A 13,165-nucleotide genomic window follows, 5' to 3' on the forward strand; every position below is an offset into this window, starting at 1 on the left:
TTGTGAGCTATCCAGATGTAGATGCCCATTTCGTGTGTCTCACCAATGGCACTTCCTCAGAACCATTAACTGCTTGTTCTTATCTTTTATGAGAACATTCCTTCAGGGAGATCTTAAGCATTCTCACAAGGATTCCTATATCCCCAGCTCTACTCCAATTTGCCTCCTGAATCAGCTTTTTCTGATGCTCAGCATCAGTTGCTCTAGCTATGAAGGCTGTGAATCAGCAAGAAAGATTGCAGAAGACATGAATGGGGCAAAATAGTACTCTAAGGGTCAATTTCACATAAGAAAACAGACATAGTGGATAGGCTTCGTTCACTCACCCAGCACCACAATCCTAGTCTTAACTACCTTCACCACAGTTACTAGTGGGAATAGATACCAGTGGAAACAGAGGGCAGATCTGAGGCTGGATTTCCAACATGTCATCTAGATTGGTAACCCTTAGGCTTAGAGAACTCTCCAAAGCCAAGTGAGGTCAAAATCAGGAATCTCACAAGAAATCAACTCTGGACTTAATCTGCTGGATCTGGTATATACTGGGAAAAATAGATAGAACAGACAAGCTCAAAGGCTATGTGTCTTTTACAAGTTTGGATTGGTGTTGATGAGAGTGTTTTGTTTGGAAAAGCAGAAGAGCTGGGGCACAATCATATGCAAATGTTTCACCCACTTATCTGAAGTCCTGGCCTCTAATAGCAGGTTACACTGAAGATGGTTGTGAAGGTATCAAGTACGTGCTAACTCTCCTGTTTAGCTGGACTGCAGAACATGCAAATCAGATTCTATGGTTTGACATCAGAGCACCCTATCTGAAATAGGACAATGAAAACCTGTTATTTCCTGCCTGTGAAAATTACATGGCCACCCAGACTGAAAACTATATGCAAGGAAAGATAACTTTCTTATATGCAAGGAAAGATAACTAATTTTGATCGTAAGGAGCAGGGTTGCCTAGAAATAGTAGTAATTGGGGCTGGGAGATGAAGCTGTATTGGGGCTGGGAGATGAAGCTAGCCTCATTAGCAACAGAAGCTTAAAAGCTTAATATATCACAGAAAATTCCTAGGGTCAAGTCCAATCTCCCAGTGAATTCGACTCTAAAAAGCTTGAAGAAAAAGAAATTTGATGGTGTGTAGGGATGCACTGCTGACCCAGCAGCACCGTAAGTAGAGCGCTGGCACACCAGCGCTCCTACGGCCTTCTGGTCGCACCGCTCCCCCACCCCTCATCCCCCGATGAGTCACAGGTCACGAACTACCTGGCTCTCAACCACCGGGTGTCCCGGACAAAGTGACAATGGTCTTGCCCCCAGGTGAGGATTAGGCCCAGACGCTGATGCTCCTCTCCGCACGTAGCAGCCAGATGAGATCATGCATCACATGATGATCTCTCAGTCTCCCGCTCTCCCGCCCTCCCGGAATTCCCCCCGTTCCGCCCTTCTACACGCCCCCGTTAGAATGATAATAAAAGGTGCCGGGAACCAGCACGCGGGAGAGTCGCTAGGAGCACGGACACCTGCGCGCCCGCTGCTGGCACTCTCCACCAGATGTTATCACCGCGTCTCGTCTCGTTCTTGCGCTGACCTCGCGGTCACAACTACAAGCTGGTGCGAAACCGGGAATCCTCGAACCTCCACCCTGCTTACCGTCGCCTGGGGAAGGGCAGCGGTACCGGCGATCCGCTGGATCGGCGCATCCAGGGACCCACCTCCGGTATCGCCCGTCCGCTGGCGCGGCGCATCCAGGGACCCGAGGCCTAGGACACTCTCTCGTCCGACGGAACACCGGTGCGTATGGGAGCCTGCAGAAGCAGGGCTTATGACAAGCGCGTTAACGAGCTAAAAGCGTTAGGGAGACGCAGCAGGGTCCCCGTAAAGAGGAGCTGCGCCAAATTGGTTGAGAGATTGAAGCTCAATGTCCATGGTACCCAGAGGGAAATTGAATCTTAAGGATTGGGAAAACATCGGGCGCACTCTTAGCACAGAGCCTCGCGCGCCGGTGTCACTGCTACTGGCGATGGAGACAATGCTATGTCGCCATCCAGCCTGCAGACCTATGGCTCCCTTGCTGTAGGCAGCCCTCCTTTCGATCTTTCAACTTCAGTTTCACCCCCGGAATTTTCTCTATCCTCTAAATTGGGCGCCTGTCCTCCTTCTGCCCCCCTTGCTCCCCTGCCTCCTTCAAATTCTCCAGCGGCTTGGCGCCCCTCCCCTTGATCCGCCTTCATTTTCGGAAGACATAGCACCTCCGTCAGCGCCGCGTACTGGCGCGGGTTTCAAAACCCTCGCAGAACGTATTAGCCACGACCTGCGAAAAAAGGAAACTCTGACGGAAGGCGATGCCGATATCCTGCGCCCTATGCCCGTTCACTTCCACGGATACCGAGGGGGAGGATGGCGTTATTCGGCGGGTTGTCGAGTACCGCCCATAGGCTATAACATCCTCACCGAGCTCCGCCAAAGCTGATGCGGGACGTAGGAGTCACCAGCCCCTATGTGAGAGGCATGCTGGAAGCAGTCGCAAGGAATCACCTAATGGTTCCGGATGACTGGGAAGACCACCTTTCGCATGCTTTTGAGCCCTGCACAATATGTGATCTGGGAAGCCGGTTCCGCCAGCAATGTCTCGCTAGGGGAGCCGCCTCGAGGCGGCGCCTACACCGCCAGCGCAACTTTACGGCTTTGATGCGCCGCCAGCCCCAGCGATCAGATTGTTCTGCCAGAATGCCCATACGGTCGCCTCTGAATCGCCTACAAGGCGTTTATCAAAGGTTCCCAATGCCGGCCAGCCAACCCAAAGTTTCTCCGCCATCCGGCAAAAACCCCAAGAGCCCTCGCTGAATTTGTGAACAGGCTCCAGGAGGCTCTCAAGAGGCAGGTAGATAGCGAGGAGGCCCAAAATGAGCTCCTCATGCGCCTCGCCAAGGAGAACGCCTCCACTGAGTGCCGCAGAGCAATCACGGCCCTAGGCAAGGATCCTGAACTGGCCGACATGCTTAAGGCTTGCCAGGACATCGGATCCTCCGCCCACCAAGCTAACCTCCTCGCCGCAGCACTCTCCACCGCCAGGGGACAGCCTCAGGATGATTGCGTTAAGTGCGGCAGGTCAGGAAACTTCTGGAGGGAGTGTAGGCAGCTGGCGGGGGGGCCTACAATCCCGATGGAGGAGGGTCTTCCCAAGAGACGAAGGCCCCGAGGCCGCCAAAAACCCGATGCCCCGGTGCCAGAGAGGCTTCCACTGGAGAAAGCGACTGCCGTTGGGAACCTCTCGCCTGGGCATCTCCCCAGCCCAGGACCAAGGAGGAGAGTACTAGAACAGGCCCAAACACCAAGACCCACACCCAAACCACCCCTCTGCGTGGCATCCGCTCCGTGCCCCCAGCCCATCTCCTTCAAGTTCCCCCACGAGGTCCTCATCGCCCCAACCCAGTATGGCGACCCCATCCCTACCGGGACCATTGGGCTGGTGCTGCCAAAGGCCTCCGCGCCAGCTGAACAGGGATTGTTCATCGTCCCGAGATGTCGACTCCACGCACCAGGGACCCATCCATCTCCAGGTCTGGGCCGAACATCCCGCAGGAGTTGCCCAGTGGAACCAGCTGCGCACAGCTGATCCTCCTGCCCCATGCGCTGCCGCCATCAGCGCCAATAAAGGCCACGAGCCCGGCAGCCATCAGGGCGCAGCCAGTACTACCATCGCGAGCGGTGGAGACACCCATCGGGAAGCTCCGCCCGGTATCTGGAGCTCACCGTGGAGGGTGTCTGTTCAAGGGCCTGGTGGACACCGGCTGATGTGACTGTCATCAGAGCAGCCGAGTGGCCTGACCAGTGGCCAACCGAGACTTGTCCGCACATCTGGGGGGTGGGGGGAAAACAAACCGCGAGACGGAGCATCCGCCCGCTCACGGTCCACAGCCCAGGACTCGAGCGGCAACTCACAGTCCGCCCCATCATTCTGGACATCCATGTCAATCTCTGGGGAAGGGACCTCATGAGCCAGGTCAAAACGACCTTAGTCTGGGATGGATAAACCCATCACACAGATCCTTGATCCTGATTGTGCGTTCTGAACTCGTTTTTGAACTTCCGCAAGGAAAATATTCCCCCCTCCCTTTTCTCTTCCTTCTAATTTTCGACCAGCAAAGGCGGGAGGGCCAATTGGCTGACTGGCCCTCCCTGGATTAAAATCTGGGCCCATCCTGGTACCGCAGCACTGCCAGGACAGGCCCCAGTTTAAAAAGGAGGCTGCCGCCACTATGCCCCTAACAAACCTGTTTGGCTTGTGGCTACCATCGCCAGGGCGCTTAACGAAACCGCCCCTTAAGGAATGGTTTAAGCGGCCAGGGCGGGCCTCTAGTCAAGGGGATGCTGCGCGCAAATTCACACATAACCTGTGTGGGTTGTGGTTAGCCAAGCCTGGCGGCTGTATGAACACAGTGTGCAAGGCCAGGCGGCTTAGCCAAAGCCGCCCTTAAGGGCGGTTTTGGCGGCAATTCCCCAAGATAATTCGATTACAAATTCCAGCACCATTCCCAGCCTCACCGGCTAACCACCCGAGGTCCACGGTAAGTATATTTTCCCTGCAAAGAAATACCCCCTCCCCCTTTGTGTGTGAAATTCACCCCTAATCGCCTAATTGCTTTGTCTCCCGGATGCATCCATCACCCAAAAGCGCATCCAAGCCCTCCTTTGTGTTGCAAATTTAGCATGCATACCCACAATTCCCCCAGGGTCCGCTTGCCCCCTCACTCCCCGAGGCTCGGACCCTGGCTTTGGCAGCACCCTGATGACGCTCTGAAGCCAGCTTCCATCAGGATCGCCTACCCTCTGCCCTTCCTGTCAAACAATTTAAAGAAAGAGGAGTGGGCGGCCCCCAGTAAGACTGCATTAGAAGCAACCCTTACGCAGGCTGCAAGATAAGCCTTCGTGTATAGTCGTCTTATATCAAACACTAAATCCAACAAAACTTGATTTTGACCTCCCGCCATCGGCTCTCCAAGCCCGGCAGGACCCGGCCCCCTCCCATAACCTGGGGAAGGGGGGTGTGTTTCAGTCCTTCTCCCTACAGATCTCCTGTGGATCCCGACTCGCCATGACAGGGCCAGCCCATGGAATGGCGCCAGGAGGAAAACAACCCCATCCAGAGATGGAACGCATCTCTCTGGAGGATCCCGTCCAAGCGGCCTCAGCGGGAACGCCGCCACCGGCCCAGGCGGTCCAAGGACCGGATGACCTGGGGGAATGTCAAAGCGACCGCCAGCCAAGCTCAAGAGCTGCTGCGCCAGCAAAGGCCACCCGAGGCCGAGAACCTCTGTGCCGCCCTCTTTGCAATCATCACTGCCAACTTCGGCTGACCACCATCCTTTGCCTGCTCTGCTGCCTCCTGCCAGTGGCAGTCGGCCCTGACGAGCTTTGACCAAACCAACATCTGGAAGCAATTTGCTGCCGCTGCCAATGTTTCGTCCTTCTGCCTGGGCCAGTACCTAGGAGTCGGGAGCCTGCTAAGCTCCTGCCTGCTCCCCGTCTGCAAAGCCCCTGGAGACTTCCTAGCGGAGTCTGGTTTAAGCCCCTTTATGAATGCTTCATCCATCAAGTACTCTATGAGCGCTGACTGGGGACCCGTAGTCCAAACCCTCCCGGCCGGTGCTCTCTCCCTCATCACCAAGACTGTCGCGTAATCCACAAGTCCAATACTTGCGCCCGCATTGCGGTAGCGGCAAGACGAGAACCGACCCGGGCCCATTCACCGGCTCCGCCAATTGGAACTGCACGCGCACGGAGGACATTCCCCCCGTGTATGGAAATATCCTGCTCCCCAAGGGTTGGTTCTGGACTTGCGGGGAGAGAACCTTCAACTACATCCCTGCCGGCTTTCTGCGGGACTCTCTGTTGCCTTAGCCGCCTCACCATCGTCCTGCCTCAGGCTCCACCCGGGGAGCGGACGCTGCCGCCGCCGCTCGGCTCTGCCCCTCGACCCCTCTTGCGGGCGGCGGTTGCCCTCTCGAAGCAGAGTTCGTCTCCCTCGCGACTTCCCTGAGTGGGAGTCCCGGACCTCGCTTCTTACAACGCTAAGACCATTGGCGGCTGGCCTGTGCCCTTCGCGAAGTCCATCAACTCCACCTCCATTGCTCCTGGATGCTCTGGCCTCCGAGGCAGCAGGAACTTCGTCAGCGACTTTAGATAAGCGATGCCACTATTGATTATTTGTTGTTATTGCATCACCAAGGTTGTGAGAATGTACATGATATGTGTTGTTTTAATCTTTCTGATAATTCCCATTTGATTCATATGAAAGTCGTGAACTGCAAGATGTTGTATCTAATCTGAAATTATGGCGTTTTGCCCCACTGGTGGTCAGCCCTCTGGAGCTGGCTGCCGGGGGGATGGTTAAGTGCTATTGTACAGCTCTGCATTGGCTTGATTGTGTCCCTCATCGTCGGATCTTGTTTCATTCAATGTATATCTAATATTGCTTGTAACATGTGTAAGAAACCCCTCGACTTTCCCTTACATCGCAACCAAGTTCTAATGTTGCACAAGCAGCTCGGCCAGCTTGGCCAAACGGCGGAGGAGACGAGCGTCCCTTTAAATCGCCCCTAACATTTCGGCCTCCCTTCTAAATGTAAAAAAGGAGGAGATGTAGGGATGCACTGCTGACCCAGCAGCACCGTAAGTAGAGCGCTGGCACACCAGCGCTCCTACGACCTTCTGGTCGCACCGCTCCCCCACCCCTCATCCCCCGATGAGTCACAGGTCACGAACTACCTGGCTCTCAACCACCGGGTGTCCCGGACAAAGTGACAATGGTCTTGCCCCCAGGTGAGGATTAGGCCCAGACGCTGATGCTCCTCTCCGCACGTAGCAGCCAGATGAGATCATGCATCACATGATGATCTCTCAGTCTCCCGCTCTCCCGCCCTCCCGGAATTCCCTCCGTTCCGCCCTTCTACACGCCCCCGTTAGAATCATAATAAAAGGTGCCGGGAACCAGCACGCGGGAGAGTCGCTAGGAACACGGACACCCACGCTCCCGCTGCTGGCACTCTCCACCAGATGTTATCACCGCGTCTCGTCTCGTTCTTGCGCTGACCTCGCGGTCACGACTACAAGCGTGTTAAATCTACATCCAATTTTAAAGGAGTTACCTACAGTGCTTAATGATATTCTAGATATCAGGATCAGGCTGATTTACAAAATATGGTATGGTTCTTCAAACTTGGCTGCTATGAGTTTACAGTGCTACCAGTCATACAGAAGCCACTGGGTTGCAATGAGATCGCTGGTTTACTACCATCACCAAAAGCTGTATACATCTGCTGAGTGAACCAACAGATGTTTAGTGCACATTACAGGCAGTTTTCAAATTAATTATTTGGCACAATATGGGGATACACTATAGAACATCTCACATGCCAGCAAAGAAGACTCATTCAGATATCCTAATATTATTTTTACTGGGCAAACATACTCAGTTTGAGCCATCCAAGCAAAGTATGAACCAAACTGAAGATACAGTTCAGAAGGCTTATTACATATCCCAGATTCTGTCCTGGGGAGGGAGTACTATTTGGTATATTTTGGAGCGTTGCATAGAAGTGTTACAGACTGTACATCTTGCATTTCATTGTCTGTTAGTCCTACAGTTCACATTCCCACCCACCCCATCCCCCATATTTATGTGTGTTCACATAGATACTTGCTGAGAGCCGGCGTGGTCTAGTGGTTAAGAGCATGTCTATTCTAATCTGGAGAACTGGGTTTGATTCCCCACTCCTCCATCTAAGTGACAGAAGCTTATCTGGTGAACCAGATATTCCTGCACTCCTACGTTCCTGCTGAGTGACCTTGGGCTAGTCACAGTTCTTCGGAACTCTTTCAGTCCCACCTACGTCACAAGGTGCCTGATGTGGGGAGAGGAAGGGAAAGGAGTTTGTAAGCCACCTTAAGTCTCCTTACAGGAGAGAAAGGTGGTGTAAAAATCCAAACTCCTCCTCCTCCTGAGGGTTCACTCTATACATCAAATGACATGCTAGGCCACAAAAGTTTATGCTACTATGAACCTGTTAGTTATTAAAATGCAACAAGACTCCTTTTTGTTTTTGTTTGTAACACTGGAAACAAAAAATTTAAGTATGGAGAGTTCCTCCATCTCCATAAATAGGTATGTAGCCCACTATATGGTGTTCTGCTCTACAAATTCAGCCATCTGGATAAAATTAAAATACATATCTCCATACATGTGCAGAGCTGAGGTCCCATTACTACCTTTGATTAAATGTTTGTTCTCCCTGTAAGAAGTTAATAATGAAGTTGTGAGCATTGGACTCTGCACCACCTAAGCAGTTATTTATTTATGTATTAATGGAAATCGGGGTGAAGGATCGGTAGGAAGGCAAATGCTTTCCACAACAGCTGTCGGTTGAGTTTTGACATTTGAGAGTGGCAAGTTGGAGATGAGTTTGTTGAATGAGTTAGCTTTACAAGAGAGAGGGATGAGAAACTATGTATTGTTTCAATTTGTCAAAAAGTCCCATTTTACCACCTGGGTAACTGAGTATAGATGTAAATTGCACCAGGGTGCTACCTTTCTTTGTAACAAAATTATTAAAAGTCTGCCAGGACAACAGTTTCTTGACATGTACAGTTTAAAAGCACAAATCCCATATCTGGATATTTATTACTTACCTTGCTTTGTGTTAATTTCTTTAAAACTATCTTGCCTCTTTCAGGTTTACCTCACGGTACAGCGCTCTGCCACAGAATTAGGTGGGTATCACATCGAAACCAAATTCTATCCCAGAACAGGGGGAGATGACAAACCCAAAAATGGTGTCCGGAGAGGCAGAATTTACAAAAGGAATAAATCCAGAAAACACCATAGAGGATCTTTCTGATTACCAACAATGTTGTACAGAATCTCACTTGCAAATAGCAGGATGACACCCAGGTTGGTTTGGTTCAAGGAATTAACTTGTATGTGAACTTATTCCAAGTGCTTTCCCCCCTTTACATGAAATGCAAGTAATTTTCCCCTAAAAGTGTTAGTGTAGGGAAGAATTTAGTTTAAATGTTAAGTCCAAAATGGACATGGTTATGACAGGAGTAGTGCAATATCAGATAATCCAGTTTTAATCATATACAAAGACAATGAAGCAAAAGTTCATTTTCATGAGTATTCTGCACAGGCACGCGTTGGGGATAGCACTTGCACAGGCCTGCCACGGAAAGATTTACAAGCTTTCTGTCAGCGCTGCAGCTCTGAAGAGCACTCACTCTGCCTCCCCTTCCCCTTGGGAGGGAAGGTTTTCGTCCAAATGGTCACATGAGGACAAATGCTATTCCCTTGATTCTTATTTCGCCACCATGGAGGAAAGAAGTTCTTGCTTCAGCTCTGCTGATTCTTCACCTCATACCAGGCCTCAGGCCCTATGAGACAGTTTTTATTCAAAATTGTGATTCCATCATGGGAGTTAAGAAGGGCTCTGCCCTTTTCAAGAATTGTGAGTTGTACTTGGAAAATGGCTAACATAAGGAGTGTCACTACTTCTTCCAGCTGTTACTTTGACAAGATCTGTGCCTCTCTCTCACTGAAAACCAGAGCAGGATAGGGTCTGAAGGTGGCCCTGGATGAAAAGTTTCTGGTCCCTTCAGATGCTTCAGAACAAAGGGAGAAGAGGACTTGTCATCAGATTCCATTTCTGCCCTTTCTTGCGGGACCTTTGGGACTTTCTTTGACCTGTGCTGCTTTGGAGCCCTCTCAAAAGAAGGGTTGTAAGAAGAATGGGGAAGAATTAGTGAAAGACCTTTCTTTTGAAAAGGTAATCTCCATCAACCAAGTAATCGGCCAATAAAAATGGCTGTCACCATCGATCATCACTGTGATCACTGTTGAGGTTTACTCAAAGACTAAAACGCACTGACCTGTTGAAACCTAAATCTAAAAAGCTTAAAAAATGAAATTGTATGGATTTGGACTTTACTACGGAGTCAACATTCATTAAAAACACCATTCATAAATATTGGAATTTGGTTTCACACATCCCGGGTTGTCAAATGCCGCCCAAAATGGGTTTTAGACGCACAAAATCCTTAAGACAGGTGTTGGTTAAGGCAGATTTGTCTTCTAAGGAGATTGTAAAACCAATATTGGTGGGACATTATAAATGTGGTAACTGTATACAATGTAACCTTTCCTTAAACAAAGATAACAGAGTTGCCTTTAACAAAACAAAGATGGTTTCTAAAACGTTTTTCAAATTGCAGTACTGCATGTTGCATATATATCATGTACCCTTGTAATAGGACATATATTGGTAAAACTGTACGTAGCGTGAAGATTAGAATAGCGGAACACAGAAGTAATATCCGAAATAGATATATTGATGCTCCTTTGATAGCTCATTTCATTGAAATGGGACATAAAGACTCTGACTTGAGATTTGCAGTATTCCAGCATTTTCAAGAATTAAAATCCAGATGTGATATTGACATAAATTTATTTTGAAAACTGAAAATAGATTTATTCATCGTTTCAGAAGTAATGTAGTAGGTTTAAACCATGACATTGATTTTGGTTGTCATTTATGATTAAATGTTTGTGGGCTTTAACATAGCTGCAGTGAGTTGGTTGATTTACAGCTGCTGGCAATTTGCAGACAGTATTTTCCTGGGATCCTCCCTAAGTTTTTGTAGAGTGTATGTAACCATTTGGGTTTGTGTGTGAACTCTGTTGAGAGACAAGTAAGCAAATTATTACTGCTAACATTTCCCACTTAATATAAATGTTAAAAATGTTGTTATAAATGTAAAAATGTAACAAATGTTTTAAAAGGCTAGAAATAGTAAGGTTTTGTAGAGTGTATGCATCCATTTGGGTTTGTGTGTCAGCTCTGTTGAGAGACAAGTAAGAAAATTATTACTGCTAACATTTCCCACTATAATAATAATTTTTGTTAAATCAATTTTGTAAAATTGTTAATATAAATGTTAAAAATGTTGAAAAAGGCTAGAAATACTTAAATGGTGTTAGATATTACTAGAATCTAATGTACAAATTATACTATGTTGCTTATTTATTTGTAGAAAGACCTGTGCATGGCAAATGAAAGAATTTTTCCTGAAAACATTGCTTCTCCTGAGGAAGACTACAGTGATAGCGTACTTAAAAACACATGAGTTGTTTGGGAAGTACTTTCTATATGGAATCTAATCATCCTAAAGATATTGAAAAAATGAACTATTTTCGTTCAGTAGATATTGAAGATATGGATTATATATCTCAAAAATAAACTTCTGTTGTTGAAAAAATATTTTACTTGTTTTTCAAAAAACTGGATGTACAATCATTGGATTCAGTAACTGGACAATTATACTAATATATATAAATACATTTATTGAATATATTGATCCTCCGTCTTCAGAGTGTGACGCGCTGTCTTGTTCCTCTGTCATATACGTTACACACAATTTGGCTTTTTTGCAGGTTTACTCTAATGCCAAGAGGACATAGGCTCAATGGGAGCTTGTCATTGAGCCATTCTATGTCTTACCATTGACAATTCTTGCTGTCGAGATACTCGGCAGTCGCCTGGCTCTTCCCATCATTTTTGGGACCAGGACTCTGATCTACTCTGGACCCACTGGATCACTTCATATCTTCCCAGAGGTTCAGAACTGTGGTTCCTTCAGTCGGACCTAGTCCTCCCAAAGGAACCAATCAGAACCAGGACATTTGATGTCAAAGCATTCTCTGTTAGTGTCTTTGTGCCATGGTTCAGCTTCAGCACCAGCCGCTCAGAACTGAGGATTGTTGGATCCGATCCACTTGCAACAGAGAACAGTCTGTTTGGTCGGTTTCTAGAGAACTTTCTGACAGGGGCAGAGACACTGGTGGGGGCACTTCCACTTCCAGGCCTGTCCCACAGACTTGATTGGAGGACAACCCACATCTTCACCCTCGGGTGATTCATGTAGCTTCTTGGAGCACTTGGTTCAGATGGCACTTGGTTCAGATGACCTTGTCATTCCAATCTGCTCCACCTGGGGCACCAGATCAGTTTATGCCTTCATGCCAGTCAACAATACTCTTGACAAGACGTGGAGCATTCTTATCACCCCTTATCATGTCCTCTGAAACAAGGTATCTGATTTCCAAAGGAAAGGTCAAGACTGAGGACTGCCCTGTCATCACAAAGTACAGAATTCCTTTCTGATCAAGAAAGACTCCAAGTAAGTAATACATCTCGCTGATGAGTGTCTAGAAAGACTACTTTGAAGGAAATGGTATTGATTAGAATAGATGGCAATGAGAGTGAGAAATATGTACTGCTAGGGCGAGGAGCCAGTTAGCCCAACTGCGATCAAAAGTGAAACTGAAGTGCAGCTCAAAATCACTCAAAATACTGAGGAACAAGTAGAATTAAAATGGGACAGGCTTCTTCTAGTTTTTCTCAGTTGCACCTCAGAGAAAGTAGTTACCCACTTAGGGATGCCCACTTCCACAACAGCACCCTGTGAAACAATTAACATTTGGTCTAAAAGCAGGCTCAGTCTAGATAACCACCTTAATGCTTCCGCCCACCAGCAGCTACTGCACAGTTCTGATACTCAAACGCATACGGCTGTGCTATCAAATACTTTAGCTAAAAGTTCAAAAACCTTCATGAGGAGAGTCAGAATTAGGAATGTGAAGGCACAGAAAACCATGTTTTTCTCTTCCCATCCCTGAGAACTTTTCAATTTAGAAATTTGAGGGCACCAAGAAAGTTCCTGTATTTTCTCTTTTGAAGAGGAGTGAAATGCTTTTTATAACATTTTAGTCTGGTATAGTATGAATAATTTCTAGGTGAAAAAGATAGCAATAGGTAATAAATTCCTACGTGGTGTTGATATATACACATTTTCGGGAACTAATAACTTTAACAGTTTAGTGTTATAGTTTAACTCAAAACCAAATATGCGACTAGTTGTAGTATGATTTGAGATTTTTTCTTACAACAAAATTTATTTGAACAAAGTATTGATTTCAATTTTTATTTTATCCCTACTTCTCAAGATTCATGGTACATCAGTACAGCTGCTCCCTTTCCCCTTAATTCTAGATATATTTGCAATTCACTTGTAAAAATATAAACGTCTTAATTTTTTACATTTCATAAGTTA

The sequence above is a fragment of the Sphaerodactylus townsendi genome, linkage group LG07 (assembly GCF_021028975.2).
Source record: "Sphaerodactylus townsendi isolate TG3544 linkage group LG07, MPM_Stown_v2.3, whole genome shotgun sequence".
NCBI lineage: Eukaryota > Metazoa > Chordata > Lepidosauria > Squamata > Sphaerodactylidae > Sphaerodactylus > Sphaerodactylus townsendi.